The sequence below is a fragment of the Electrona antarctica genome (genome assembly GCF_951216825.1).
Source record: "Electrona antarctica genome assembly, chromosome: 2".
Classification (NCBI taxonomy): domain Eukaryota; kingdom Metazoa; phylum Chordata; class Actinopteri; order Myctophiformes; family Myctophidae; genus Electrona; species Electrona antarctica.
Genome location: NC_136807.1, coordinates 53093892 through 53107618, shown reverse-complemented (window position 1 = coordinate 53107618; position 13727 = coordinate 53093892). Strand labels below are relative to the sequence as shown.

The following is a 13727-nucleotide window of genomic DNA, read 5'->3' as shown; positions in this document are numbered from 1 at the left end:
AGATGTATCCGTGTGTTAGCAGTCCCACTTTCCGTAATGACGCCATAGTCTGAGAGAACTTGATATGTGCCATCAGACAGCAATACAGGCATGTGAGGATAAATTCGTGACGACGTGAGGTCGGGAGCGGGAGCCACCTGTGCGGACTGCACAGAATCTGATTCAATGGGGGGTGATGCGAGGATTGGTGACATAATGCTAGACAAGTGTGAAAAAGGGGCCTCACAGATTTCCTTAAATTTGTCATAAGTCAGGGAAGGGGCCACAGAAGTCTGTTTCACTTTAAGAGCCGTCGTCAGTGTCTGTCCTTCAGTCAGAAATAAACCCAACACCTCCCTTTCCCTCATGCGCTTTGCTGACCTATTTTCACCTTGCTTGCCCATATGCTGATCTGTCCTGTAATGTTGCACCAGACCCTGTAGAACCTTAATCATTGCTACATCAAAAGTTCCCTGCACCGGCCAAAGTTCTCCCGGCCACCTAATATTCCACTTCTTAGAAAGCTTTGCAATATCTTGACAAGACGGATTTTTCTGTTGTACAATTTCCACAGGCGTTTTAACAGCATTTACCCCAGCCATAACTACGTATTCAGTGGTACCAGCAAAATGACAAATGAAAGACTTGATGTGTGACTTTAAAATTAATCAATTGTACTCTTTGTCCAATTTACCTAACATTGATGCGTGCAATCAATAAATTTGCGACTCCCTATGGAGCTTGAATGACTATACACTAGCAGGATTCATGTACAGATCCAGTCAATTGTCAGCACTCCAAAGGACACTTTTATCAGTAACCCAAAGCCAATATGCAGTGTAAACCCACCAGTATAGGTAGGGGAAAAATGTGTTGGTTTGTAAATACAAATGTGTGACTGTAAGTAGCACTAAATGTATGTTTTACATGCACCCTCTAAGCGTGCATGTTAGAAAAATATACTATTCCAACACTATAGGGTATTGCAGATACAAACACGAACTTAAGTGGAGTCTAATAAAAAAAACAATATATGCAAGGAAAATCAAACTTATTCAATACACGTAGATCCCAAAGAATCCACGACTTTACCAAGGTATCCTTACAAAATCACAATACTTCTACTTGAACCATACAACTATACTAAAGCATGAACAAAAAAGTCCCTATCTAACTCGTTTATCAAAGTATGGGGAAGAAAATGGTTAAACAAGACTTCAAGGGGAAAGAAAACTGGGATGAAAGTTAAACAGGGCAAAAGAAACGATTACTGGGAAGGAAACAGGCAAAAAGGGTTATACAACCTAACAGGGAATATTCAATCAAACAATACACATTCAAAGGAAGGAAAAATTCGTACTATTCAACAATCAATCAATGACAAAACACAAGTGAAAAGGGAGAAAGCATCCAAACTGTAGAGCATTGCCATAGGAGAGAGAGAGAAAGAGAGAGAAAAGAGAGAAAGAGAGAGTGAGAGAGAGAAAAGAGAGAGAGAAAAGAGAGAGAGAGAGAGAGAGAGAGAGAGAAAAGAGAGAGAGCGAGAGAGTGAGAAAAGAGAGTGAGAGAGAGAGAGTGAGAAAGCACGTGGCCCACCAGAGAATCCCAGAAAATAAGAAATTCAGAATAGAAGCATTCTGTTCAGTGGCCAGCAGAGGGAGACAAACATCAGACTGAGAAACCTGACAACCACACCCACGTGCACGGCTATCTTTTTATTTATTTACTTATTTCCTTCTCACAAATTTAACTGGGCCTTAAATACAAGTCACATATACAGTAAGCAAGTCCTCAGATTGAATCCCATAAGAGACCCAAAACACAAGAGACTAAAAAAATAGTGACGGCTATCAAGCACATTCAATTTGGAACTTCTTATAGTTTCTCAGTCTGTGGTCCACGCCCTCCGGCAAAGTTATAGAACAGATTAAATCAGAAAAAACACCGAACCTTTGTTGAGCTTGGCCTTAAGCGATGGGACCAGGATCTCCTGACACACCACCCCACCTTTTGAAAGAAACAAAACACAAAACCAGCCTTGAAACATTGCAAAACCAGCATTGTATCCCACGCACCCAAGTATAATTATATGAAAACTGCCAATGTGGAAATCACACAACTGAACGACATATAGCATACACCCAAATGTAATGTCACAAACAGTAGCAATTTTCAACCAAGGACTTTAAGAACCCCAGCTGCGAAATTAAAATAGTGACAGAAAGACTTGACTATATCTATACGTCGCTCACTTAAGAAAAATCCACGTCGACACATGACCGCCCAAAAACTACAGTACTACACTAAAGTACAATACATTGCAACAACAAAACATACATACCTGATACCTACCATACATCATGATAAAAAATAAAAATAAAACAGCCACCTTGTCAACAGCTGATGTCTGCGTTGTGAATATGCAATGCAACCAAAATGAGCCAAAAGTCCCCACCCCGATAGAAAACAAAACACGCACCAGCCGGAAACAACCACGCAAACCACAGGTGTACATCCCGAGGCGTCATGTTTACATAGAAATAAGAACCCCCAGTCACTCAATCCCCCCACAAACGCACACGCACACACCAACCATTTGCTCACCACCCTACCAAAAATACCACTCCCACACACACTTGCATACTAGCTCCAAAGAACGAGCAGACAGACAACAAACTTCACCAAATGGAGAACCATTTGGCATTCAATCACAGCTATCAATGATGACCTACCAGTATTAACACATACTTGAACTAAGCAACAGTTGCCGTGGCTTTTAACTTACTTTTGCAGACTATATCTTTTCTTTTTTCTTTTCGACTAAAATGAAGGTTTAACAATCCAAATCAACCTATCTAATTGTACGAAGGATATATGAAATACCCTAAACATGAACCGTTACAACGAGAACTGTATTCTCATAAAAAACTCTAAATTTAGCATCTACATTACTTTAAGACTAATTCAAAATAGGATACACAGGTACAAAGAAAATGAAAGGAACTATGCTAGTTAATGTATTTATAATTAAACCGAATTAAACTAAAACTTACTAAATGACAGGATTCAAGTGATTAGTTAATGTATTTATAATTAAACTGAATTAAACTAAAACTTACTAAATGGTTTGTTAATAAATGCTACAGAGCCTACTCAGAGAAATGTATGTTTAACATATATGAGCGTTATTTTTATCCAGTGACTAAGATCCAACCAAGTTATTTTAGCTGTGGCCTGAAGAAGGGACACAGCTGACAAAGGGAATGGGTTTTTTAAACAAAGGGTCAGCTTATTTTGGACCAGGTCAAAAAGATAGTAGCCATTTTCAACTGTGTAAGGAATTTACAGCTTACCACCCACTGTTCTGTTCCCCATATAGTTATATGACTGTTGAGATTTCACAAGCCCCAACTTAAAACTGCCTTTTAGTTACAATCCTTTACTGTAAATCAAGAGAGCAATGAGAATCAATGAATAAACGCCAAAATATCTTGTAAGTCAAACACAGAACATACACGCCCACTCACACTGTATCATGCACACACTATCGCCCAACTCAAACCACGCACACACAACACACCAATCCTTTTGAAAATGTAAAGTTTTAGAGAATATAAACCCTCGTACTTAAAATAAAATACAATACAAACTACCAACAATTTGCCTAACCCCCACCCCACCCTTTCACCATTAACAACCACCCATTCAACTTTCCCGCCCAAAATTCCCGAACAAAGAGACAGCCAAAATAAAAACATGGCCGCACACAAAAGGAGAAAAAGAAAATGGCGCCTGACAGACAAACAAAGGAATTCCTTTAAACACACACATACCCAACCCCCAACAAAACATCCCAGATCCAACAGAACAAACTTATCCACCAAACCAAATCTCAACATGAAAACATACCTCTAAGAATGCACACAATGCACGAAAAACCCTCCCTCACAAAGGAACAATATTAACACAGTAACCATCTCACACCCTTATCTCCGCCTCTCTGTAAAATCAGAGAAATAGTCGCTCCGAACCGAACCAAACCATAACATTTCTCAGCTACAGAAACGCCATTTTGACAGACTCTGCACCAGGACACATCCAAACACAATTTTATAAAATTAAAATGCAGATATCAAACGTCCCTTTAGCGCGCCGTCGACAGGTGGGTCTACGACAAAAGCTGATGAACCGATCAGCCGAGCCTGCAACAAAACCCTGTCGCTCACAGACGCATCTGCCCTAACCAACCAACCTCGCAACCCAGATTTCCCACCCTGAGATCCCCTTTTTTAGACGGAAAAAAGAGTCCCAGTAAAAATGTTTCACCCAGTACTTTACGCGCAAACCCCCATAAAAATAATTACGACCCACCGTTTTAACAGCGCATCTCCGGCCGCAACCACCAGGGTATTCACAAACCAAATTCACGGCTTTTTAACAAGGTAAAAGACACTACTCACCATAATTAGACCGTGCGTAAGAAATAGCAAAAATAACAAAAACAAACAGTTGTCCCGCACAGTTAAAAACGACCCCTTCTTGTGTCAAATAAAGCATCGAGTCTATGAAGGTGAACAATCAATGATTAATTAACCCTACCATTAAATCCCTCGCCGCAGAAAACAAAAATAAAATGAAACGTCTCATCCCATATTATTCCCATCCATAACTTACGACGCTTTACGGTAGCCGGCATACGCGCTTACGGCAAGCAAGCCACCGTAAAGAGAAAACACGCACACACAAATGAAAGAAAATGTGCGAGCAAAGACGTAACCTGAAATGTGAACAAAGAAAACTACCAAATACCGGACTTCCTGAACAGTCCCACGGAAAATAAACAATACTACTGCACGAGCAGGGATAAAAGACACCCCACTCGGTTCGTTTATAACGGCCTGAAGCGAAAAACCCCGCAAACGCCAGCCCATTGTTCCCAGAATGCACGCACAGTACGGAAACAGATCCCAAGTTCTTGTCGATAAAAAAGCACATCGCCATGGTAACATAAATGACTTACCAAGCGCGATGGCCCCTTCACGCGGATTTCGTGCACCAATTGTCGTTTCCGGTCTGGATCAGCAGTGCATTCAGAGGACAAAAAGGGATGGACGCTCGATGGATTGTAGCTTCAAAGGTCAACTCCGTATTTATTTTCGCCAAGTACAAAGTCGAAACAGCCGTTATAACACTGCACAAGATAAAAGTCTTATGCCTGAGTCTGAGCATTCAACACACAGCGTTCCGTGGTTCCAATATCGACGCCGGATCAGACTACCGATATGAGATGCGCTCAGGCTTATGTCTCACAAGCCAACGCATAGTCCCGCCTACTCTGTCAGCGGCCTCGTCCAATAGAAAGCTGCTGAACAGGGTATCCGGTTCTCGCGAAGGCAGGACCTATGCTAAGCTGCGTTTTCTTATAACAAGCTATTTTTACAACTGAGATTACAACTCCATAGTAATGAATTTAAGAATACAATATGATATATGAAATTATAAACATGACAGAACTATATGAAACCAAACAGAATTATATGAAACTTAACTGAAACATGACAGAACAGTATGAAACTAAACAGAATTACATTAAACTGAACTGACTCTATTTAAGAAATGAATGAGCTGTTTTAACTTGGTACATGAAATTATAATCTTTAAAATAACCCTATGTTAAGAGTACATTTTAGATTAGTTACTGAATGCACTAATAGTTTAGTAACCTAGTCTATGTATTAGTTTCCTAGCGTTTATCTATAGTAACAGAAGAGTGTTTTAAGATATTTTATGAAAGTCCAACTTTAGAAATATAGAAAGTTAAAGTCCATGCATTTAACTCAAGCCGAAATCAGATCCTGCCAGCTGCTTCACACCTTCTGTGGGCCTCTAACAAACTTAGAACAAAAGGATTCGCTTCCTGTCCTTGTAAGGTGTTACAAGGACCAGCTGTTTAACCGTACTGACCTTAGTTGAAAATAGACTTTAATTTTGGTTCGTTTATTAGAAATTACACGACAGTAACTTAGTTATGATCCTACTCCAATGTATTCTCACAAGGTCACTTTAAAGAAGAGTGCAGCCTGAAAGTAGTAACACCTCCCCTTTGTCTTGGAGTGGTGAAAACCCTCCTCGCAGCTCTCCTCCAGTTAACTGCAGTCAGGCTCCATTTCAATGTGAAAGGCTCATAACCAAAGACATCTAGATGATGATGGACCATCATCAGACAGTTTCAATGTGCTTTTCTTTGCCAAAAAAACGCAAACCCAGATATGTCAGCAGTTATTGATCAAGTTCTTCACTGTGCAATATCAAATAGTGTTTTTGATTATTGGACATTAAACTTCTTAATTATTTCATCTTCACATGCCAAATTCACAATTGCATATTTTTACAATCTATAGCAATGTAGTCATTTTAACAGTAGGCTAGTAACCTAACTGTATGGACATATATTGTCTAAAGCATGACAATGTATCTCAAATATTTAATGTCAAGACTTAATTGATTTGATTTAACTGTGGACCCTTATTTTTTCAAGATTATTCCACAATTTTCACAAATGTTCTGTACAACTGTTAAAGACAGTTGCTTTAAGCTGATAACACATCACATCACAATGCGTTATATTTATCTGCGCAGATCATTTACCAAATTATTAATTCACAAAGCTCAAATACATAAATATACTAAATATACTATCTAATATACAGCAAATCAGCAGGTCAAATTACAGTGAAACAAGGAATAAGATTTAAATTGAATATTGTGACTTGTTTATTTCTATCTGCAGCATAATGTTGGTGTGACATGGTCCACAAAAGCAATACAGTATAACAACAGTATCACAATAATAAAACATAATTGCCCAGCCTATTGGTAGGGTCAGATGTAATGAAGCAGAAATATATAATGTAGATAGAGTGATGCAATGGGGGTAAAAAAAAAAGTCATAAGAAAAAGGCTCTACAGAGCCCAACAAAAGTCACCACCATACTAATTAGTATATAGAATGACTGGTCAACAACCCATCTAGATACAAGAATGTGTAAATTGGGGGATCCTCGGCAACAGTGGCGTGCACAGATAGACACTAGGGGGTGCTAGAGCACCCCCTGCTCTTTTGGCAATGTGCCCTTTCGGGAAAGAAAAGGGGAAAAAAACACTTTATTTGTTTTTGTACAGTTACACTGTACAGTATGTGGACCATGGTAACATTGATACATTCTTGATAAAAAGCTTCTAATATATTATTTAGGCCCCACAATCTATAAATCTCACACTATTAAAGGCAACCGGCTGGTTCCACGCGCTGCACAAAGTGCCCTTTTTTTCCACTTGAGCACCTGCCCCTCTAAATGTCTGTGCACGCCACTGCTCGGCAATCATTAAATACACGTATAATATTCCGTTATAAGCAGCTGATGGTTGGATTTTATACGTATTATCATGCTACACTCGTCCTCTATACTTAAGCTTTAGTTATACTGTTCACGCTAAACAGAGTTATGTTTCATGCGTGTGTGCTCATGACATTTTCAGTTGCTTGAAGTAGTAATACTCTCCCACAAGGGAACAGTTTAAATCCAGTGTACAACCTTGTGAACCTCTGAATGTGAATTATCCTGTGTATTTTGGACATTATGGGGAAGTGTAGAATAAAGCTTAACGAAAAGCATATGAGCATATTAATGTGTGTAATCTTGTTCCAATCATTGACCTTCATGGATCCCATTTGATAATGGGATCTATGTTCCTGTAGAAACTGAATTTGCACATGATGCAACCTGGTGTTGTTTTTTCTTGCACAAATGTTATGTTCTCTAGTGGTCCAAAGTGTATTAATACCTACCAAGTGTGGTCTAAAAATACAATTTGTGTGTGTGAACAACCTATGAAACAGTTAATCTAAATGTAATTTACAGAAAATATGCAGGTCAAATTACAGTAAAACAAAGAATAAGATTGAGAATGAAATTGAATATCAATACCTTTATTTCTATCTGCAGCATAATGTTGCTGTGACATGTTCAGTATACAGTATAACAGCAGTATCATAATAGCATGCAGCGTCAGATGTAATGAAGCAGAAATAAATCATGATCGTCAGAAATAATGTAGATTGATTGATGCAATGGGTGAAACAAATAGGCTCTAACAGACTCCAACACAAAATCATGACCATACTTTTCGGTTTTAATAATGTCTCTGAAAATGCATCTGGGAAAGACCCAGTGAATAAGAAATACCACAAAAAAGAATAGGTCATTTAAACAGTATACAAGTTTAATTGTGATACAAAATGTAACAAAAATAAAAAAGGATCATCATAACATTTTTACGTGGATGTGCTAAGCTATTGTCATAATGTAAACACTAGGGTTTCTCTCTGGTGTGAATTATCCGGTGGCTTTTAAGGTTGGACAATCGAGAGAAGTGTCGACCACACTGATCACATCCATAGGGTTTTTCTCCAGTGTGAATTCTCCTGTGTTTTTTAAGGCTGGACATTAGAAAGAAGTGTTGTCCACATTGATCACATCCATATGGTTTCTCTCCAGTGTGGATTCTATGGTGTATTTTTAGTTTGGACAGTTCAGAGAAGTGTTGTCCACACTGATCACATCCATAGGGGTTTTCTCCAGTGTGAATTTTCTGGTGAGTTTTAAGGTCAGCAATTTGAGTGAAGTGTTTTCCACACTGATCACATCCATAGGGTTTCTCCCCAGTATGAATTCTCTGGTGTATTTTTAGTTTGGACAGTTCAGAGAAGTGTCGTCCACACTGATCACAACCATAGGGTTTTTCTCCAGTGTGAATTCTCTGGTGTGTTTTAAGGTGGTCCAATTGAGAGAAGTGTTGTCCACATTGATCACATCCATAGGGTTTCTCCCCAGTATGCATTATCTGGTGGGTTTTAAGGGTGGACATTTGAGAGAAGTGTTGTCCACATTGATCACATCCATAGAGTTTCTCCCCAGTATGCATTATCTGGTGGGTTTTAAGGGTGGACATTTGAGAGAAGTGTTGTCCACATTTACCACATCCATAGGGTTTCTCTCCAGTGTGAATTCTCTGGTGTCTTTTAAGGCTGGACATTTGAGAGAAGTTTTGTCCACACTGATCACATCCATAGGGTTTCTCTCTAGTGTGAATTCTCTGGTGTCTTTGAAGGCTGGACATTTGAGAGAAGTGTTGTCCACACAGATGACATCCATAGGGTTTCTCCCCAGTGTGAATTCTCTGGTGGCTTTTAAGGTTGGACATTTGAGAGAAGTGTTGTCCACACTGATCACATCCATAGGGTTTCTCCCCAGTGTGAATTATCTGGTGGCTTTTAAGGGTGGACATTCGAGAGAAGTGTTGTCCACACTGATCACATCCATATGGTAGGTCAGGGCAGTCATACTGATGATGCGACACTGGATTGAAAACATAATAAAATAAAGATTGTTGATAAGTAGACTTAAGTCATTGTTGTGCAACAAATCCCTGACATATAGCTAACTAACAATGGACTTAAAACCATAACCCTAAAATATAGGAATTAAGTGATTACTTAATCCTTAAGTAACACTACAAATATTTGGTTGTTGATCTACAGCAAAGTTACTGATAATAAACACTAAAATTACTATTAAGAATATTGAGGGAATAAAAACAGAACAGTGGGAGTGAAAAGGGAGGTTGAGTAACATACCAAGGTCTTTGGGTTCCTCCTGTTCAGCAGAAATGTCCCTGGTGGGTTCAAGAGAGTCCATCTTCACCTGAAGTCTGCAGTCCACATTCAGATGTGATCAGAAATTATCCTGGAGGAGTTGTGGAGAAATGACACAGACCAAGCCTTCTTATACCAGAGAGCTTTGAATGATTGACTAAGAACAATAGAACCATCTCTCCACCAATCACAGTCTAACATACTGTCCTCCACCCTCCCTCCTCCCACCAGATATACAGATATACTCACTCCAAAGTGGTCACACAATAAAAAGTATGGTAAGCATTTAAGATTAGACCAAGGACTGAGAAACTGTGATTTGTGTATTTGTTTACTGCTCGATTTGGTTTTATAATGTGAATTTGTTTTATATTCATTTTTTACTTTGGTTTTATTATTCTGTTTTTGTATTTTAATTTGTATTCATAGTTGTATGTAACCCTAATTACCAATTAGTAATAGAGAACAGGTAGGAGTGATCAACAGCGTGTTTGTCAATACCTGGACTAGCATCAGAAGCACTACGTTTTTAAGAGCCAGTGCAATGCACATCAATAATGACACAGACAACAATGAACTGAATTTGTTATATGGCCACTTGTTATTGTTGCCAATTAAGGACATAGGAAATTTACAACAACTGCAGTATCATGAAAAATAAACAAAAAGAAAAGCCGGCAAAATATGAAACCCTAGTGTTCCCAAAGTTTGTTTAGTTTGTTCGTTGGGGCCCTTTAATCTGTATCAGACAGTGTTCTGATTGGTCCTACCACACGATCAGTGAGGGAGGGGAAGACACCATCAGCATCCAGACTCGGCTCTGTAGCTCGCCACCCAGCATGCACAGGGATTCTTATCTGGGGAATCGTTGATGTTGGATCGTTGGGTTTGGAGTTGGGAAGGTTTTGGAATGGGAAGGGATGCGCTGTCCTCTTCTCCACCGTTCCACGTGACACTCCAGGGGATGAGGAGGGGAATGTGAATCACCCAATCTATAAAAACCTGACCTAGTAGACAAGATCCAATGGCATGTGTTATTCACACACACTGTGTAAACCATGTTTTTATATTCCCATAACACTTTTTAACTTGCATTAACTTAATTAACTTAATCATGTTCTCATTCCTTGTAATCATGTATTTCAAATACATTGAAAACATTCAAAATGTTCAAAGCGCTTGTTTTCTTTTACAGCTTCAATTATTCAATGAACTGTTTCCTTTCTTCACAAAAATAAAAATACATGAAATGCTTCCTTAATCATCATAAATGAAATGAGGTTGTGCAAAGGTATGTATGGCTCAAACGTGCTTAATATCTCTCCCTGGCTAGCAACAGGTGAGAGATGCACTAAAAATGTACCTTCAATTACTAGAACACAAAATACGCATACACAGAAATTATATACTCCTTCAGTAAAGAACAAAATAAAACCAGATTGTTTCAAAACAGAACATGTACACAAAATGAATCATTGGCACCTTGTGGCTAAACTCCATTTAAGATAACCATCCACATTGCCTCACTCACCGCTGATCAATGAATGATCTGGCTCAGACTGCAATCACCTGGCTGGTCGGTGATTGGCAACATTCAGTCAAATACGGCTCTACAAAGTTAAAATTAGACAATATACAGATCAGGAGCAGTCCAACAACATTAAGAATGTGGAATGTTGGTTTGGAAGATTATTCTGTAATCTTACCAAGCAGATGGCAAAGGATTCTCTCTCTGTGTTTGTTCACTACAGCATAGCACCATAACACCATGTGTTGCATTGAACAGGAAAAGGAAGTTTTCCTGCTTAAGTACTGACAGGAAGTAGCATCACTGGTAGGCTGGACATAAACTCTTACAGGCTCACTGATTGGCCAACTAGGGTGGCAGTCACAGAGCCAGGTAATTTTAACCTTGTGCTGAAATAGGCTAGACACCCAGGTTTGTATGTTTGCAACTTTTTTCCTTTCATGTATATAGCTTGTTTTACATGTTAAACAGACTTGCAGAGCAACATTTTAGATATAATTGTATAACTTAAATGCGTGTTATATCAAAGCATTTTAGATTGTTTCTAACACTTTTAAATCAACTGAAAATGAACTTATTTATTCATCCCATTAATTATTTTAAATACAGGCTGCTGATTTCAAGCCTGGGTTACATGTACATCTGTATTGTATTTGCTTTATTCAGGACACCAGGAAGACTAGAGGCTTATCCATGTGTCTCTAATGGGGATCCTTTATTAAACCTAAACATACAATAAAGCAGCAAAAGTAACAATGCCTATACTGTACCTCTAACATTATACAAGTGGTATTATGATCTAATAAATAGTATGTAATTTTACTGACTGGAATTGTCAAGAACTGAACTCCTATAGCCTACACACCATCAAACATTGAATGTTTTGCTTGAATTAATTGTATTTCTGTGTATTCACAAGGTTTACTTATTCCACCACTGAACAACCCACAGGGTAGGTGGAATGACATTTAAACAGTCTTGTTACCAATTAAAATAATTACTTTATGTGAAAATAAATATCCAACAAATTCACAAGATTATAAGGTGTATTATCTTGCATGATACTGTGCAGTAACTAACCTACTCCAAAGTGACCTTTTGAGATCACTTTAAAGAAGAGTGCAGCCTGAAAGTAGTAACACCTCCCCTTTCACCGTCTCCACACCTGAGCGCAAAACTTTCTTAAGCTGCGCACTTCTTAAGCTGCGTGCAGCTTAAATTCCGAGTTTTTAGACAGCTGGTGGATGGAAAAGAAGCTCCACCTCCGCTGAAGACTTGAGCGGAGGAGAGCGTTTCCGGGAATCTGGCCGTCGCGCAAGAATTCGGCGGAGGTGGAGCTTAATTTCCATCCACCAGCTGTCTAAAAACTCAAGCTTTAAGCTACGCGCAGCCGAGAACATGCGCAGCTCTTTTGATGGTGTGGCAGCGGCTCTAGTCTTGGAGTGGTGAAAACCCTCCTCACAGCTCTCCTCCAGTTAACTGCAGTCAGGCTCCATTTCAATGTGAAAGGCTCATAACCAAAGACACCTAGATGATGATGGGCCATCATCAGAGATTATGTTTGTTCATAGACACAAGTTTAAATATGCTTTTCTTTGCCAGAAAAAACGCAAACCCAGAGATGTCAGCAGTTCATTTCCAAAGTTATTGATCAAGTTATTCACTGTGCTGTGCAATATAATTGTCATTTTAAATTATAAAAAAAGTTTAGCCATATGTGAATGAAATTTAAAAAAATGATATTGGACATTACACTTCTTCATTCTTTCAAATTCACATTTTCACATTACAATCATAATAAAATTATGAGTTATTGAGAATATTGAGCGAATCAAAACAGTGGGAGTGAAAAGGGAGGTTGAGTAACATACCAAGGTCTTTGGGTTCTTCCTGTTCAGCAGAAATGTCCCTGGTGGGTTCAAGAGAGTTCATCTTCACCTGAAGTCTGCAGTCCACAGTCAGATGTGATCAGAAATTATCCTGGAGGAGTTGTGGAAAAAATGACACAGACCAAGTCTTCTTATACCAGAGAGCCAATAACTGCTTTGAATGATTGACTAAGAGAACAATAGAACCATCTCTCCACCAATCACAGTCTAACATACTGTCCTCCACCCTCCCTCCTCCCCACAGATATACTCACTCAATGGATCCAAAGTGGTCACACAATAAAAAGTATGGTAAGCATTTAAGATTAGACCAAGGACTGAGAAACTGTGATTTGTGTATTGGTTTATGGCTAGATTTGATTTTATAATGTGAATTTGTTTTGTATTCATTTTTTGTTTTATTATTCTGTTTTTTTATTTTAATTTATATTTATAGTTGTACATCTGTATTGTATTTGCTTTATCCAGGACCCCAGGAAGACTAGAGGCTTATGCATGTGTCTCTAATGGGGATCCTTTATTAAACATAAACATACAATAAAGCAGCAATAGTAACAATGCCTATAATGTACCTCTAACATGTTAAGTGTTGTTATGATCTACTAAATTATATGTC

At 38.6% G+C, this 13727-nt stretch overlaps 1 long non-coding RNA gene across 1 annotated transcript; it reads right to left on the bottom strand.

Annotated features, from left to right (window-relative positions):
* Nucleotides 1–7889: 7889 nt before the first annotated feature.
* On the bottom strand, nt 7890–11521 carry LOC306917821. Its single transcript, XR_013789250.1, has 5 exons — nt 11401–11521; nt 11226–11304; nt 10465–10701; nt 9677–9785; nt 7890–9398 (listed from the first exon to the last, which is right to left on the bottom strand). It is a non-coding gene; the product is annotated as an uncharacterized lncRNA (long non-coding RNA).
* Between the last annotated feature and the right edge of the window lie 2206 nt (nt 11522–13727).